The sequence below is a fragment of the Salmo salar genome, chromosome ssa16, assembly GCF_905237065.1.
Source record: "Salmo salar chromosome ssa16, Ssal_v3.1, whole genome shotgun sequence".
Taxonomy (NCBI): Eukaryota; Metazoa; Chordata; class Actinopteri; order Salmoniformes; family Salmonidae; genus Salmo; species Salmo salar.
Window position 1 is genome coordinate 77,617,545 of NC_059457.1, and position 17,656 is coordinate 77,635,200.

Below are 17,656 nucleotides of genomic sequence, written 5' to 3' on the forward strand. Positions count from 1 at the left end.
GCCTGTTTTTTCCTTTGGGTTTGTGGGTGGTTGCTTTCTGTATAGTCTGTGAACCTTACAGAACTGTTGATTGTCGGTTTGTTATTTTTGTTTAAGTGTTCACTCTCTTTAATAAATATACGAAGATGAGCACTATACCCGCTGAGCCTTGGTCTGTCCCTTACGACGCTTATGACAATAGAGTGTAATGTAGTGTTTGTTTTGGACATCTCCTTGGCATGTCCATTCATTTGCTGTAATATTATACATAGAGTATATTACAGTTCAATTATCACAGTTGCAGAAACCTGGATGAAACCTAAACGTGTGTAAAACTGGGAACCTTCAAGAAAGTTTTTCTCTGTATGTAACTACAGTCTGCTATTCATAATGTCGTTCTAAATTCCAGGTAAATACCAGCTAACCGTAAAGAACACGTATTACTCTAATATCTAGCCTACACAAACATCAGTATGAATCTGTCTATAGCAGCTATTCAGGATTGGGTTATTGTGCTTTGGAAGCCAATGAGTAACGTTTCTTCTGGCATTATGCATCACTCTGTCGTCTTACGATAACATGTCTCAACACAACCTGGGTTATAATACAGCCACGTCATTTATAAGGGGATTACCAATCAAAGGCAACCTGATACTGATGTATTGAATTATTTATCAAGCATTTGGTTTTAAGTCCCTCTTTTCTATGTGAAAACAGTAAATACAAATCATCCATAAAGGTTTTGGCATGTAGGTGTTCATTTCAAGATCATTCATTCAACACCTTGAGGAGCCTTTCGGAGGAGCGTGCTCAACTCTTGTGTGTGTGTGTGTGTGTGTGTGTGTGTGTGTGTGTGTGTGTGTGTGTGTGTGCATCCGTGTGTGTGTGTGGTGTGTGTGTGTATATGTGCATACATGCGTGTGTGCCTGCCTTTGCGCATGTATGTTAAGTTGAGAAACAGAGCAACAAACAGACCTCTCTCGTTCCTGCTCCAGCAGGTTGGTGAACTCGTCACTCTTCCTCATGAAGTCTCCATGGTTCCTCTTCTCGTCATCCAGCTTGTACAGGGCGTGCTTGTGGGACTGCTCAGTCAGCAGCAGCTGCTCCAGCATGCGACGGTGGGTCTCCCTCTGCTTCTCCACCAGCTTGTCCAGCTAGGAGAGACCAGAGCGTTTACTGACCACTTCCTGTCACCTCTATGTGAGGTGATATCGGATGTATAAATGTATTTTAAAACGTGATTGTCCAGTCATGAGACAAAAACCCAAAGTTGATCTTCGAACCTACAAAGTAGCTACTTAATATACATTTTAGCAGACTCTTATCCAGAGTGACTTACAGGAGCAATTAGGGTTAAGTGCCTTGCTCAAGGGCACATCAACAGATTTTTCACCTAGTCGGCTCGGGATTCGAACCAGCAACCTTTCTGTTACTGGCCCAACGCTCTTAACCGCCAGGCTACCTGCCGCCCATATACTGTAGCTGGAGTCTCAACCCTTCCAAGTCGTCTTATCAGGGTGCTACACTTCACTGACCCCAGACTTTACTGAGCTGCTGTATTGTAAAGTCCATGGAGAATAAGAACACCTCCTCCCAACTGCCCACTGCACTGAGGATAGGAAACTCTGTCACCACCGATAAGCCCACTATAATTGAGAATTTCAATAAGCATTTTTCTACGGCTGGCCATGCTTTCCACCTAACTACCCCTACTGCATTCAACAGCACTGCACCCCCCACAGCTACTCGCCCAAGCCTCCCCCATTTCTCCTTCTCCCAAATCCATTCAGCTGATGTTCTGAAAGAGCTGCAAAATCTAGACCTCTACAAATCAGCTGGGCTTGACAATCTGGACCCTTTCTTTCTAAAATTATCTGCCGAAATTATTGCAACCCCTATTACTAGCCTGTTCAACCTCTCTTTCGTGTCGTCTGAGATTCCCATAGATTGGAAAGCAGCTGCTGTCATCCCCCTCTTCAAAGGAGGTGACACTCTTGACCCAAATTGCTACAGACCTATATCCATCCTACCCTGCCTTTCTAAGGTCTTCGAAAGCCAAGTCAACAAACAGATTACCGACCATTTCGAATCTCACCGCACCCTCTCCGCTATGCAATCTGGTTTCAGAGCTGGTCATGGGTGCACCTCAGCCACGCTCAAGGTCCTAAACGACATCGTAACCGCCATCGATAAGAAACAATACTGTGCTGCCGTATCCATTGACCTGGCCAAAGCTTTTGACTCTGTTAATCACCACATCCTCATCGGCAGACTCAGTAGCCTTGGTTTCTCAAACGATTGCGTCGCCTGGTTCACCAACTACTTCTCTGACAGAGTTCAGTGTGTCAAATCGGAGGGCCTACTGTCTGGACCTCTGGCAGTCTCTATGGGGGTACCACAGGGTTCAATTCTTGGGCCAACTCTTTTCTCTGTATACATAAATGATGTCGCTCTTGCTGCTGGTGAATCTCTGATCCACCTCTACGCAGACGACACCATTCTGTACACTTCTGGCCCTTCTTTGGACACTGTGTTAACAACCCTCCAGACGAGCTTCAATGCCATTCAACTCTCCTTCCGTGGTCTCCAACTGCTCCTAAACACAAGTAAAACTAAATGCATGCTCTTCAACCGATCGCTGCCTGCACCTGCCCGCCTGTCCAGCATCACTTCTCTGGACGGTTCTAACTTAGAATTTGTGGACAACTACAAATACCTAGGTGTCTGGTGTACACTCTCCTTCCAGACTCACATCAATCATCTCCAATCCAAAGTGAAATCTCGAATTGGCTTCCTATTTCGCAACAAAGCATCCTTCACTCATGCTGCCAAACATACCCTCGTAAAACTGACCATCCTACCAATCCTCGACTTCGGCGATGTCATTTACAAAATAGCTTCCAATACCCTACTCAACAAGCTGGATGCAGTCTATCACAGTGCCATCCGTTTTGTCACCAAAGCCCCATATACTACCCACCACTGCGACCTGTACGCTCTCGTTGGCTGGCCTTCGCTTCATAATCGTCGCCAAACACATTGGCTCCAGGTCATCTACAAGACCCTGCTAGGTAAAGTCCCCCCTTATCTCCGCTCACTGGTCACCATAGCAGCACCCACCTGTAGCACGCGCTCCAGCAGGTATATCTCTCTGGTCACCCCTAAAGCCAACTCCTCCTTTGGTCGTCTCTCCTTCCAGTTTTCTGCTGCCAATGACTGGAACGAACTACAAAAATCTCTGAAACTGGAAACACTTATCTCCCTCACTAGCTTTAAGCACCAGCTGTCAGAGCAGCTCACAGATCACTGCACCTGTACATAGCCCATCTATAATTTAGCCCAAACTACTACCTCTTCCCCTACTGTATTTATTTATTTTATTTATTTTGCTCCTTTGCACCATATTATTTATATTTTATCTCTGAACTTTCTTCAAACTACAAATCTACCATTCCAGTGTTTTTCTTGCTATACTTTATTTACTTTGCCACCATGGCATTTTTTTTGCCTTTACCTCCCTTATCTCACATCATTTGCTCACATTGTATATAGTCTTTTTTTTTTCTACTGCATCATTGATTGTATGTTGTTTTACTCCATGTGTAACTCTGTGTTTTTGTATGTTGTCGAACTGCTTTGCTTTATCTTGGCCAGGTCGCAATTGTAAATGAGAACTTGTTCTCAACTTGTCTACCTGGTTAAATAAAGGTGAAATAAATAAATAAATAAATAAATTGATTGTTGAGACTGTGCTACCTCAGCCATGGGCCTCTCGTAGATGTCTTCCTGGAAGGTCTCAGCCTTGCTCTGGACGGTGTCTCTCTGCAAGGCCTGAAGGACCTTCTGTGGGGTGACGAACCCATACTGGGCCTCCAAGAGGGCCAAGTCAATCTTCTCAGCCTTCAACACCGTGATCACCTCATCTCTGGCCTGTGGTAGGGGAGAGAAGGAGGGAGAGAGAAGAGGAAACAGTTCTATGAGCATGATAGCTAGACTACCCATAGTTTAGTATTACCAAGAAGAAAGACTACCCATGGTTTAGTATTACCAAGAAGAAAGACTACCCATGGTTTAGTATTACCAAGAAGCCTGTCCTATAGCTAGACTACCCATGGTTTAGTATTACCAAGAAGCCTGTCCTATAGCTAGACTACCCATGGATCAGTATTACCAAGACGCCTGTCCTATAGCTAGACTACCCATGGATCAGTATCACCAAGAAGCCTGTCATATAGCTAGACTACCCATGGTTTAGTTTTACCAAGAAGCCTGTCCTATAGCTAGACTACCCATGGATCAGTATCACCAAGAAGCCTGTCATATAGCTAGACTACCCATGGTTTAGTATTACCAAGAAGCCTGTCCTATGGCTAGACTACCCATGGTTGGGCTCCCAAGTGGCGCAGCGGTCTAAGGCACTGCATCTCAGTGTTAGAGGCACCACTACAGACACCCTGAAATCCAGGCTGTATCACAACCGGCCGTGATTGGGAGTCCCATAGGGCTGCGCACATTTGGCCCAGCGTCATCCAGGTTTGGCCGGTGTAGCCGTCATTGTAAATAAGAATTTGTTCTTAACTTCATCGGGGTAGGGGGCAGTATTTTGATGTCCGGATGAAAAGCGTGCCCGTAGTAAACTGCCTGCTACTCAGGCCCAGAAGGTAGGATATGCATATTATTAGTAGATTTGGATAGAAAACACTCTGAAGTTTCTAGAAATGTTTGAATGATGTCTGTGAGTATAACAGAACTCATATGGCAGGCAAAAACCTGAGAAAAAATCCAACCAGGAACTGTGGAAATCTGAGGTTTGTAGTTTTTCAAGTGATTCCCTATCCAGTATACAGTGTCTGTGGGGTCATATTGCATTTCCTACGGCTTCCACTAGATGTCAACAGTCTTTAGAACGTTGTTTCATGCTTCTACTGTGAATGGAGAGAGAATAAGAGCCATTGGAATCAGATGACTGAGAAAATGACATGAGCTCAGTGGCGCGAGCTCAGTGGCGCGCACTCACGTGAGAGTTAGCTGTGCTCCTTTTCATTTCTGAAGACAAAGGAATCGTCCGGTTGGAATATTATGGAAGATTTATGATAAAAACATCCTAAAGATCGATTCTATACATCGTTTGACATGTTTCTACGAACTGTAATATAACGTTTTTGACTTTTCGTCTGAACTCACTGCGCGTGCACAGTGGACTTGGATTACTCGACTGAACGCGCAAACAAAATGGAGGTATTTGGACATAAAGATGAACTTTATCGGATAAAACAAACATTTATTCTGGAACTGGGATTCCTGGGAGTGCATTCCGATGAAGATCATCAAAGGTAAGTGAATATTTATAATGTCAATTTTGTCATTTCTGTTGACTCCAAAATGGTGGGTATCTGTATGGCTTGTTTTGATATCTGAGCGCTGTACTCAGATTATTGCAAAGTTTTCTTTCGCCGTAAAGCTTTTTTGAAATCTGACACAGCGGTTGCATTAAGGAGAAGTGTATCTATAATTCTTTGAATAACAGTTGAGTATTTTATCAACGTTTATGATGAGTATTTCTGTAAATTGATGTGCTCATTCACCGTAAGTTTTGGGAGGCAAAACATTTCTGAACATTACACGCCAATGTAAAATGGGGTTTTTGGATATAAATATGAACTTTATCGAGCAAAACATACATGTAGTGTGTAACATGAAGTCCTATGAGTGCCATCTGTTGAAGATCATCAAAGGTTAGTGATTAATTTTAGCTGTATTTCTGGTTTTTGTGATGCCTCTCCTTGCTTGGAAAATGGCTGTGTGGTTTTTCTTGTCTAGGTGCTGTCCTAACATAATCTAATGTTATGCTTTCGCCGTAAAGCCTTTTTGAAATCGGACAATGTGGTTGGATTAACGATAAGTGTATCTTTAAAATGGGATATAATAGTTGTATGTTTGAGAAATTTGAATTATGAGATTTTAGTTGTTTTGAATTTGGCGCCCTGCTATTTCACTGGCTGTTGAATAGTGTGTCCCGCAGGTGGGACGCTAGCGTCCCACATAACCCAGAGAGGTTTTAACTGACTTTCCTAGTTAAATAAAGGTTAAATAAATGAATACAACTGTTTATTATGACCAAGAAGCTAGACTACCCATGGTTTAGTATTACCAAGAAGCCAAGTGATCTGCCTCTCCTCACCAGATAACCCCGAAACAGCCAAACCCTTGCCCAGTCTCCGAGTCTCTCCTCACCAAACAACCCAGGACCAGCCAAACCCTGGCCAGTCCCACAGTCTCTCCTCACCTGCAATTCTCCCTCCAGCATGGAGAGCAGGAACAGAAGGTCGTCTCGGGAGAGGTCCCTGGCCTTCCCGCCTGCTGCCTTCTCCCTCCGACTGTTACTGCTGGCACTGCCACTCCCACTGCTACCGCTGCCCTCCTTTTCCTTCCTCTGGACAGTGCCTGTGTTTGTGCCTGTGTCATCGGGGGGCTCCCTGAGCCTAGCCCGTCCTGCACCCCTGCCCTGGGGCTCCTCACGTTCTGTGGCCCGCCGCTGTGATCGTGCCTGTTGCTGAGCCAGCTTGGCCTTTGCTGTGTCCTCTAGGCTGTTGCTACGGGAACGCATGGTTTTTTTACCTGGAGGGGGAACAGGAAGGAACATAGTGGGAGGAGATTGATAGGTGGGTTGGGGTGGGGTTGGGTGTAGCCGTGGGGTAAAGGGTTTGTGGGTTGAGGCGGGTGAGAGCTGTGTGAAGGGAGTGATCTGTTTTATTCAGCCCCGAAGCTCAGTCGTCCAGGCTCTGTATCATTGTATAAGACTGTGGTTTGGTTAAATTACTGACTCATGACAATGATGAAGCCATGAATGGCCCGACAGTCTTAAGCTCCATTCACTGTGTCATTTATCGTTTTCTGCGTTATATAGTACCGGGAAAGGTAAACGTTCACCTTAATGAAGAAATGATTGTGAATACAAATCCTGAATAGACATAGGCCAATCTCTTTTCTGTGTGTTTGATCTGAGGATGAAAAGAAAATTGCCTTGAATCATTCATTACATCACCAGTTGTATTAGTGGCCTGGCCTGGCTGACAGTTTATGAGTAAGAGGGATAGCTGTTTGACTGCATATGTACACATGCAAGGCATGGAATGATTTGGGGATGATGTCATCGCCGCAAGCAGCAGTCTGCTTGAACAGATCTAAACTCAGAGATCTGGGCTCCAGGCGAGAGCAGACATATCCGTTAGTGAGTGTTTGCTTACACCATCACAATGCACTAGTCCCAGGAGGATAGCGTGTAATTCCGTAAACCTTCATCAGGGTTCTGTTGATGAGTAAACTGTGCCACAGTAGACACTAAAGCAATCAGGCCCTGTTTGGCCCTAATGGATTGCAGCTATTACTCACAGTTAGTCTTGCAACATTTGAGCTGTTCAAACAGACAAAGGGCACAGCTGGGATCCAGGTCGACAAGGAGCTGGTTACGCAACACCTCTAAAGAGTTCAACCCGGGTCACTGTCTTTGGCTGTCCCCATAGGAGAACCCTTTGAAGAACCCTTTTTGGTTCCAGGTAGAACCCTTTTGGGTTTCATGAAGAACCATTTCCACAGAGAGTTCTACATGGAACCAAAAAGGGTTCTACCTGGAACCAAAAAGGGTTCTCCTATGGGGACAGCCGAAGAACCCTTTTTTCTAAGTGTGTACTGCCAAAGTGCCAAACCTGACGATTGCAGAGTGCTCAGTGAGTGTATAATAATATCTAACAATCTCTTTGATTGACTGTCCTGAGAGCTCAGATATGCCCCAGTGTTCTCTGCTGTGCTGTGTGTGTTTGTGTGAGACTGAAATAGAGCTGGCTGGAGTGGAGCATCTGGCATGTCTCCATATCAACTCTGGCTGTTGTACGCTCACTTCCCTGACAAAGCTGTGTGTTTTGAGAGTAAACATTGCCGAGGGCCAACGCTACTGGTCAGTGTTGGGTTTGACAGTCACACCGGCTGTCCTGTTCCATGACTGTAATGGTTGAACGTAGGAGTGCTGGGAAACCTATACTGCGAGAGAACTATACTTCTCACTGGGAACATCTAGGGTTCCAATCCTAGGCTGGATCACTCCCTTTGGCACATCTATACTGGCTTTGTACACTACTTTTAGAGAAACATTGGTAACACTTTATTTTTTGAGCCTAGTTTCCTTTGGAAGCTCTCACCCATTTCACTCCCTCCAGATCATGTCATAGTCCAACAATAAAGTAAACAAAAACTAACAAGAATGTGCAAAGAGAGACTTTTGCTGGAAAGTACCAGTTATTCAAGCAAGCCAAATTAAAGCAAGGTTTGAGATGATGATGTTTTTGGAATTATCTCTGAACTTCTCAGAAGAGCACAAAACAAAAACACCAGTTATGTAACTGCTGATGTAGTCTATGTATGAACTATGAGCATGGTTTTTAATGTTGATGTGTAGTCTATGTATGAACTACAGTGCCTTGCGAAAGTATTCGGCCCCCTTGAACTTTTCGACCTTTTGCCACATTTCAGGCTTCAAACATAAAGATATAAACCTGTATTTTTGTGTGAAGAATCAACAACAAGTGGGACACAATCATGAAGTGGAACGAAATTTATTGGATATTTCAAACTTTTTTAACAAATAAAAAACTGAAAAATTGGCCGTGCAAAATTATTCAGCCCCCTTAAGTTAATACTTTGTAGCGCCACCTTTTGCTGCGATTACAGCTGTAAGTCGCTTGGGGTATGTCTCTGTCAGTTTTGCACATCGAGAGACTGAAATTTTTGCCCATTCCTCCTTGCAAAACAGCTCGAGCTCAGTGAGGTTGTATGGAGAGCGTTTGTGAACAGCAGTTTTCAGTTCTTTCCACAGATTCTCGATTGGATTCAGGTCTGGACTTTGACTTGGCCATTCTAACACCTGGATATGTTTATTTGTGAACCATTCCATTGTAGATTTTGCTTTATGTTTTGGATCATTGTCTTGTTGGAAGACAAATCTCCGTCCCAGTCTCAGGTCTTTTGCAGACTCCATCAGGTTTTCTTCCAGAATGGTCCTGTATTTGGCGCCATCCATCTTCCCATCAATTTTAACCATCTTCCCTGCCCCTGCTGAAGAAAAGCAGGCCCAAACCATGATGCTGCCACCACCATGTTTGACAGTGGGAATGATGTGTTCAGGGTGATGAGCTGTGTTGCTTTTACGCCAAACATAACGTTTTGCATTGTTGCCAAAAAGTTCGATTTTGGTTTCATCTGACCAGAGCACCTTCTTCCACATGTTTGGTGTGTCTCCCAGGTGGCTAGTGGCAAACGTTAAACGACACTTTTTATGGATATCTTTAAGAAATGGCTTTCTTCTTGCCACTCTTCCGTAAAGGCCAGATTTGTGCAGTATACGACTGATTGTTGTCCTATGGACAGAGTCTCCCACCTCAGCTGTAGATCTCTGCAGTTCATCCAGAGTGATCATGGGCCTCTTGGCTGCATCTCTGATCAGTCTTCTCCTTGTATGAGCTGAAAGTTTAGAGGGACAGCCGGGTCTTCGTAGATTTGCAGTGGTCTGATACTCCTTCCATTTCAATATTATCGCTTGCACAGTGCTCCTTGGGATGTTTAAAGCTTGGGAAATCTTTTTGTATCCAAATCCGACTTTAAACTTCTCCACAACAGTATCTCGGACCTGCCTGGTGTGTTCCTTGTTCTTCATGATGCTCTCTGCACTTTAAACGGACCTCTGAGACTATCACAGAGCAGGTGCATTTATACGGAGACTTGATTACACACAGGTGGATTCTATTTATCATCATTACTCATTTAGGTCAACATTGGATCATTCAGAGATCCTCACTGAACTTCTGGAGAGAGTTTGCTGCACTGAAAGTAAAGGGGCTGAATAATTTTGCACGGCCAATTTTTCAGTTTTTTACTTGTTAAAAAAGTCTGAAATATCCAATACATTTCGTTCCACTTCATAATTGTGTCCCACTTGTTGTTGATTCTTCACAAAAAAATACAGTTTTATACCTTTATGTTTGAAGCCTGAAATGTGGCAAAAGGTCAAAGTTCAAGGGGGCCGAATACTTTCGCAAGGCACTGTATGAGCATGGTTTTTACTGTTGATGTGTAGTCTATGTATGAACTATGAACATGGTTTTTAATGTTGATGTGTACGCTATGAAAGAACTATGAGCATGGATTTTAATGTTGCTGATGTAGTCTATATATGAACTATGAGCATGGTTTTTAATGTTGATGTGTAGTCTATGTATGAACTATGAGCATGGTTTTTACTGTTGCTGACGTAGTCTATGTATGAACTATGAGCATGATTTTTAATGTTGCTGATGTAGTCTATGTATGAACTATGAGCATGGCTTTTAATGTTGATGTGTAGTCTATGTATGAACTATGAACATGGTTTTTAATGTTGATGTGTAGTCTATGTATGAACTATGAGCATGGTTTTTAATGTTGCTGTGTACGCTAGGTACGAAACCACAAACATAGTTTGTCGATGAGCACACTTTGTTTTGCTGTCTGTCAGCTTGGCCAAGTTGTGAAGAGGAATCTGCCAGAACACAATTAGTTAGTCACCATATGAGTTAAGAGACCTTGCATGGCCTCCTCTACTGCTAATGATGATGAGGTGCACGACAGTGGTATTATTTTACCAGAACATTCCCTCCTGCATAGTGTTCTGAACAGCAAACAACATCTTCACGTCAAGTATAATCCTGGGGAGAGTTCATAACGATACAATCTGTAACCTGGAAATGACCACTGAACAGATTCCCAATCCCCAGAATGTACCTTTAAAGTCAACTCACCTACAATTGTATAAGGAAGGTGATTGTTATGAAATACTGATACACTACAGTAAACCCAATGGGCAAAACTGGTTGAATCAATGTTGCTTCCATGTCATTTCAACCAAAAATGTCTATGCAATGATGTTGAATCAACATGGAAAACTGATTGGATTTGCAAAAAGTAATCAACGTCAGGGTATTTCAATTTTTTTTTACCCACCTTTCAATCTAAATCCAATGATATGGTGAAATGTTTTGCTTAACTCACATTAGTTGACAACTCAACCCAATGTAAATCAAATCTAGATGTTGAACTGACGTCTGTGGCCAGTGGGAACACTGAAGAAAGCACAATGCCATGACAGTCTTCTCCCCATACATGTAGTAAACTGACCAGACTAGTTTGACATTCATACTCTGTGACACTATGAATGAAAGAGTTTGTAACGTGTGTGAATCTGCCCAGAGAGATTACATTTAATCATGATTTGTTTTCCTACTAATCTGGCCAGCTGAACATCACACAGTGTGAGTCCCAAACGGCCCCGTACTAAAAACATAGTGCACTACCTTTGACCAGAGCCCAATAGGCCCCAGTCAAAAGTAGTATAATGCATAGGGAATAGGTTACAATTTGGGAAGCAAACAGTCATTGTGTCAAACCGGCTCAGGCCCTTTCACATCTCATTGTCTCAGTCTTCTACAGGTCCACAATAGGAGCAGGATCACAGCCAAAAGGTGATGTAATGATAAACAGCACTTCATACTGTTTGTAGAGGATTAGCTATTGCTTTTGGCAGAGAGGACATTACCATATGCACGCAACATGGACTCATGCTTGTGCATGTCTATAGGCCTATACTTTGCATTTTAAGTAATATCAGTACACACACACACACACACACACACACACACACACACACACACACACACACGGTACTAACTAGTACAGGTAGGTAGATACTACCTCTATAGCCAGTACACAAAGCTTGCCTGAAAGACCTGTAACATATCTGTAACATACCTGTAACATAACACAGTCATCATTCCTCAACACAAACTTTGTCTAAAATAGAGTAGAAAATCGTTTGACAAGTATCATGACATCCTGATGTGATTATTACCAGAGTAATGACCTAGGAAAGAGTGCTGTGAGTTTGGGGGGATGTGAGGTTGGGTTTATAAGGCTGCACTGTGCCCTCGGCTTGATGAGGTCACAGACCTGGCAGAACTAGACTCAGCCTCTATCTTACTGAATGGAAACAAAGTTTGTCAAAGGCGCCTGACCTTTACATTGATGCCTTGCCTGCCTCTCACGCTCTCTCTGACGTGCTTAATCATCCAAAGTAATAGTTCTCTCTCTCTCAGGACAGAAGCTGCTGCTTGTAATTCAGACTGTAGTCTGCTCTTACATACAGTTGAAGTCGGAAGTTTACATACACTTAGGTTGGAGTCTCGTTTTTCAACCACTCCACAAATTTCTACAATGACCCCAAGCATACTTCCAAAGTTGTGGCAAAATGGCTTAAGGACAACAAAGTCAAGGTATTGGAGTGGCCATCACAAAGCCCTGACCTCAATCCTATAGAATATTTGTGGGTAGAACTGAAAAAGCGTGTGCGAGCAAGGAGGCCTACAAACCTGACTCAGTTACACCAGCTCTGTCAGGAGGAATGGGCCAAAATTCACCCAACTTATTGTGGGAAGCTTGTGGAAGGCTACCCGAAACATTTGACCCAAGTTAAACACATTAAAGGCAATGCTACCAAATACTAATTGAGTGTATGTAAACTTCTGACCCACTGGGAATGTGATGAAAGAAATAAAAGCTGAAATAAATAATTCTTTCTACTATTATTCTGACATTTCACATTCTTAAAATAAAGTGTTGATCCTAACTGACCTAAGACAAGGAATTTATACTAGGATTAAATGTCAGGAATTGTGAAAAACTGAGTTTAAATATATTTGTCTAAGGTGTATGTAAACTTCCGACTTCAACTGTACATATCACTTGGTAACGATTAAATCTTGACGATTATGCGCGACACACACAGCAGTCCTGGCAGACAAAACCCATCCTCCCATGAAACCTCTCTGCTCTCCAGACCCTGACCGTGGGACCTGTCCCACATGGACCCACACCATCTGAAACACTTGTTTGAGTAACGCAGACTGATATTGTATTTCAAGCCAACTCTTCACATTCTATATACTGCATTGTATTTACCATTAACTTATTTATTACCAGAAGTCAGTGCATGGTCTTTAAAAGGAGTATTTTCTGTTCCGGTATACAGATAGGGTTATGGTGATGACTTCACTTTACGTGCGTGGGGAGGAGGATTGGAGGGATGGCGGAATGAAGGAGTGGGGAGGCTGTTAAACAGAGAGGTCGAAAGGAGAGAATGCAGGTGTGCTTTTAACACACTCCTCTTTTTCCCTTGCACAAACATACAAACACACACACACATAGTATGCACACACACATATGCAATGCACATACCTAGGTGCACACAAAGACAAATAGAACATTTCCTCTTAGATCACTGAGATTTCCTCTTGATCTGTATTTACCTATTTCATAATAATTATTAGTTCTTTTGGATCAGACATGATGTATTTTATAACAATTTACACAAAACTCTCATTACCGCAACAGTTTTCAAAGTCCAAAAAATATATAAATAAAGGGTTGTTTGAGAATAAGAACCTCATCCTGAAGGCATATAAACGAAAAACATTTACTTAACTAAGGACTACTCCTCTAGATGATGCATCGTGGGGGAATAAAACTTTATTGAAAAATTGATGGGAGATTTTTTCAGGAATTTGAAAAAGTGTTACGGTAATGAGACATGTTCACAAAACACTGTGTTTGTACGTAATAAATATTATAGTTTTATGTACACTTCAGCTAGTATACAGTACCTTTATGATTTATGAACAAACTACAGCAACATATTTTGTGTTTTATTGAAATAAATTACATTGTAGCTATAGGCTAGACTCTAATCCCTCTGTTTAGATATCTAGCTATAGGCTAACCTCTAATCCCTCTGTTTAGATATCTAGCTATAGGTTACCCTCTAATCCATCTGTTTAGATATCTGGCTATAGGTTACCCTCTAATCCTTCTGTTTAGATATCTGGTGCAATAGGCTAGTCTCTAATCCCTCTGTTTAGATATCTAGCTATAGGTTACCCTCTAATCCATCTGTTTAGATATCTGGCTATAGGTTACCCTCTAATCCCTCTGTTTAGATATCTGGCTATAGGTTACCCTCTAATCCCTCTGTTTAGATATCTAGCTATAGGTTACCCTCTAATCCCTCTGTTTAGATATCTGGCTATAGGTTACCCTCTAATCCTTCTGTTTAGATATCTAGCTATAGGCTAACCTCTAATCCCTCTGATTAGATATCTAGCTATAGGTTACCCTCTAATCCCTCTGTTTAGATATCTGGCTATAGGTTACCCTCTAATCCATCTGTTTAGATATCTGGCTATAGGTTACCCTCTAATCCCTCTGTTTAGATATCTGGCTATAGGTTACCCTCTAATCCCTCTGTTTAGATATCTGGCTATAGGTTACCCTCTAATCCCTCTGTTTAGATATCTAGCTATAGGTTACCCTCTAATCCCTCTGTTTAGATATCTGGCTATAGGTTACCCTCTAATCCCTCTGTTTAGATATCTGGCTATAGGTTACCCTCTAATCCATCTGTTTAGATATCTGGAGCTATAGGTTACCCTCTAATCCCTCTGTTTAGATATCTCATAGGTTGATATTTAGCTATAGGCTACCCTCTAATCCCTCTGTTTAGATATTTGGCTATAGGCTACCCTCTAATCCCTCTGTTTAGATATTTAGCTATAGATTACCCTCTAATCCCTCTGTTTAGATATCTGGAGCTATAGGTTACCCTCTAATCCCTCTGTTTAGATATCTGGCTATAGGTTACCCTCTAATCCATCTGTTTAGATATCTGGAGCTGTAGGTTACCTTCTAATCCCTCCGTTTAGATATCTGGTGCAATAGGCTAGTCTCTAATCCCTCTGTTTAGATATTTAGCTATAGGCTACCCTCTAATCCCTCTGTTTAGATATCTGGAGCTATAGATTACCCTCTAATCCTTATTTTTAGATATCCGGAGCTATAGATTACCCTCTAATCCCTCTGTTTAGATATCTGGAGCTATAGGTTACCCTCTAATCCATCTGTTTCGATATCCATGGCTAGTCTCTAATCCCTCTGTTTAGATATCTGGTCATATAGGCTAGTCTCTAATCCCTCTGTTTAGATAACACACCACAGTCAACTCATCCTGAAATCTCTAAAACACAGTTGTCTAACTCATTCCACAGAGGACCGAGTGTCTGCGTGTTTTCGCTCCTCCCTTGTATATGATTGATGAATTAAGGTCACTATTTAATAAGTAACTCCCTTCACCTGGTTGTCTAGGTCTTAATTGAAAGGGAAAACCAAAAACCAGCAGACACTAGGCCCTCCATGGAATGAGTTTAACACCCCTGATCTAGGGATGTCAGCTGATGGACACTATGACATATCCAACACACAGAGTTACATCACTTTTATCACGCCATTTCAGCACTTGCATTTGTACGCTTTAATTGCACATTCCAATGTTTCATTTCCATAGTGTAGGCTATAGCATTTCTCTCAGGGGACATGATCAAGAACTAGAGAGGTCACAGAATAGGACAGACAGTATGGTATGCGACAACACAATGTACTGTAAATCAAGGAAAGAGAGAGCACTAGAAAGTCACTGCGACGTAAAACCAGATCAGATTACTCTTCTCTTCTCCCTTTCTTTCAGACTCATTGTGTAAGAAGCATGAATGCAGGCAGGGGTGGATAAATGATCATTCACGTCAGTTGTTCAACTATGTAATCGTAGATGACTTATTGTGCAATGATTTACGAGAGCTATCTCTCATTTGGTACTGGATGTTTTCCCTCCAGCCTAAATGCCAGAGGTAACAGATTCCCGTCCTCAGTTTGTAAAGACTGTTAGTATTCTCTGCTTCACATTGTATTGTTGTTTATCACAATGAGACAATGGGAGATTCATCCCTGCCTATCCTCTCTGACTTGACCTATGCACTGACACAGACAAACACAGACACAGATACCGGTGTGTGTATGTTGTGTTCTCGTAGTGTGACACAGTACAGTTAGCAGCTGGTGCGGAACCTAGTAATACAGTACAGTTAGCAGCTGATGTGTAACCTAGTGATACAGTACAGTTAGCAGCTGATGCGTAACCTAGTGATACAGTACAGTTAGCAGCTGATGTGTAACCTAGTGATACAGTACAGTTAGCAGCTGATGTGTAACTTAGTGATACAGTACAGTTAGCAGCTGATGTGTAACCTAGTGATACAGTACAGTGAGCAGCTGATGCGTAACCTAGTGATACAGTACAGTTAGCAGCTGATGTGTAAGTTAGTGATACAGTTAGCAGCTGATGCGTAACTTAGTGATACAGTACAGTTAGCAGCTGATGTGTAACCTAGTGATACAGTACAGTTAGCAGCTGATGCGTAACTTAGTGATACAGTACAGTTAGCAGCTGATGTGTAACCTAGTGATACAGTACAGTTAGCACCTGATGTGTAAGTTAGTGATACAGTTAGCAGCTGATGCGTAACTTAGTGATACAGTACAGTTAGCAGCTGATGTGTAACCTAGTGATACAGTACAGTTAGCAGCTGATGCGTAACTTAGTGATACAGTACAGTTAGCAGCCGATGCGTAACTTAGTGATACAGTACAGTTAGCAGCCGATGTGTAACCTAGTGATACAGTACAGTTAGCAGCTGATGTGTAACTTAGTGATACAGTACAGTTAGCAGCCGATGCGTAACTTAGTGATAAAGTACAGTTAGCAGCCGATGTGTAACCTAGTGATACAGTACAGTTAGCAGCTGATGTGTAACTTAGTGATAGAGTACAGTTAGCAGCCGATGTGTAACCTAGTGATACAGTACAGTTAGCAGCTGATGTGTAACCTAGTGATACAGTACAGTTAGCAGCCGATGCTAACCTAGTGATACAGTACAGTTAGCAGCTGATGTGTAACCTAGTGATACAGTACAGTTAGCAGCTGATGCGTAACTTAGTGATACAGTACAGTTAGCAGCTGATGTGTAAGTTAGTGATACAGTTAGCAGCTGATGTGTAACTTAGTGATACAGTACAGTTAGCAGCCGATGCGTAACCTAGTGATACAGTACAGTTAGCAGCTGATGCGTAACTTAGTGATACAGTACAGTTAGCAGCTGATGTGTAACTTAGTGATACAGTACAGTTAGCAGCCGATGCGTAACCTAGTGATACAGTACAGTTAGCAGCTGATGTGGTACTTAGTGATACAGTACCGTTAGCAGCCGATGTGTAACCTAGCGATACAGTACAGTTAGCAGCTGATGTGTAACCTAGTGATACAGTACAGTTAGCAGCTGATGCGTAACCTAGTGATACAGTACAGTTAGCAGCTGATGCGTAACCTAGTGATACAGTACAGTTAGCAGCTGATGCGTAACCTAGTGATACAGTACAGTTAGCAGCCGATGCGTAACCTAGTGATACAGTACAGTTAGCAGCTGATGCGTAACCTAGTGATACAGTACAGTTAGCAGCCGATGTGTAACTTAGTGATACAGTACAGTTAGCAGCTGATGTGTAATTTAGTGATACAGTACAGTTAGCAGCTGATGTGTAACTCAGTGATACAGTACAGTTAGCAGCTGATGCGTAACTTAGTGATACAGTACAGTTAGCAGCTGATGTGTAACCTAGTGATACAGTACAGTTAGCAGCCGATGCGTAATTTAGTGAT

General features: G+C 42.4%; 1 protein-coding gene and 1 pseudogene across 4 annotated transcripts in view; one reads left to right on the forward strand and one right to left on the reverse strand.

Moving 5' to 3' along the window:
• LOC106574607 (uncharacterized) overlaps positions 1–17,656 on the forward strand; it is a 102,780-nt gene that overhangs the window by 43,627 nt on the left and 41,497 nt on the right. The gene's annotated exons all lie outside the window — the stretch shown is intronic.
• Positions 1–17,656, reverse strand: part of LOC106574771 (filamin A-interacting protein 1-like) — an 81,819-nt pseudogene that overhangs the window by 38,867 nt on the left and 25,296 nt on the right.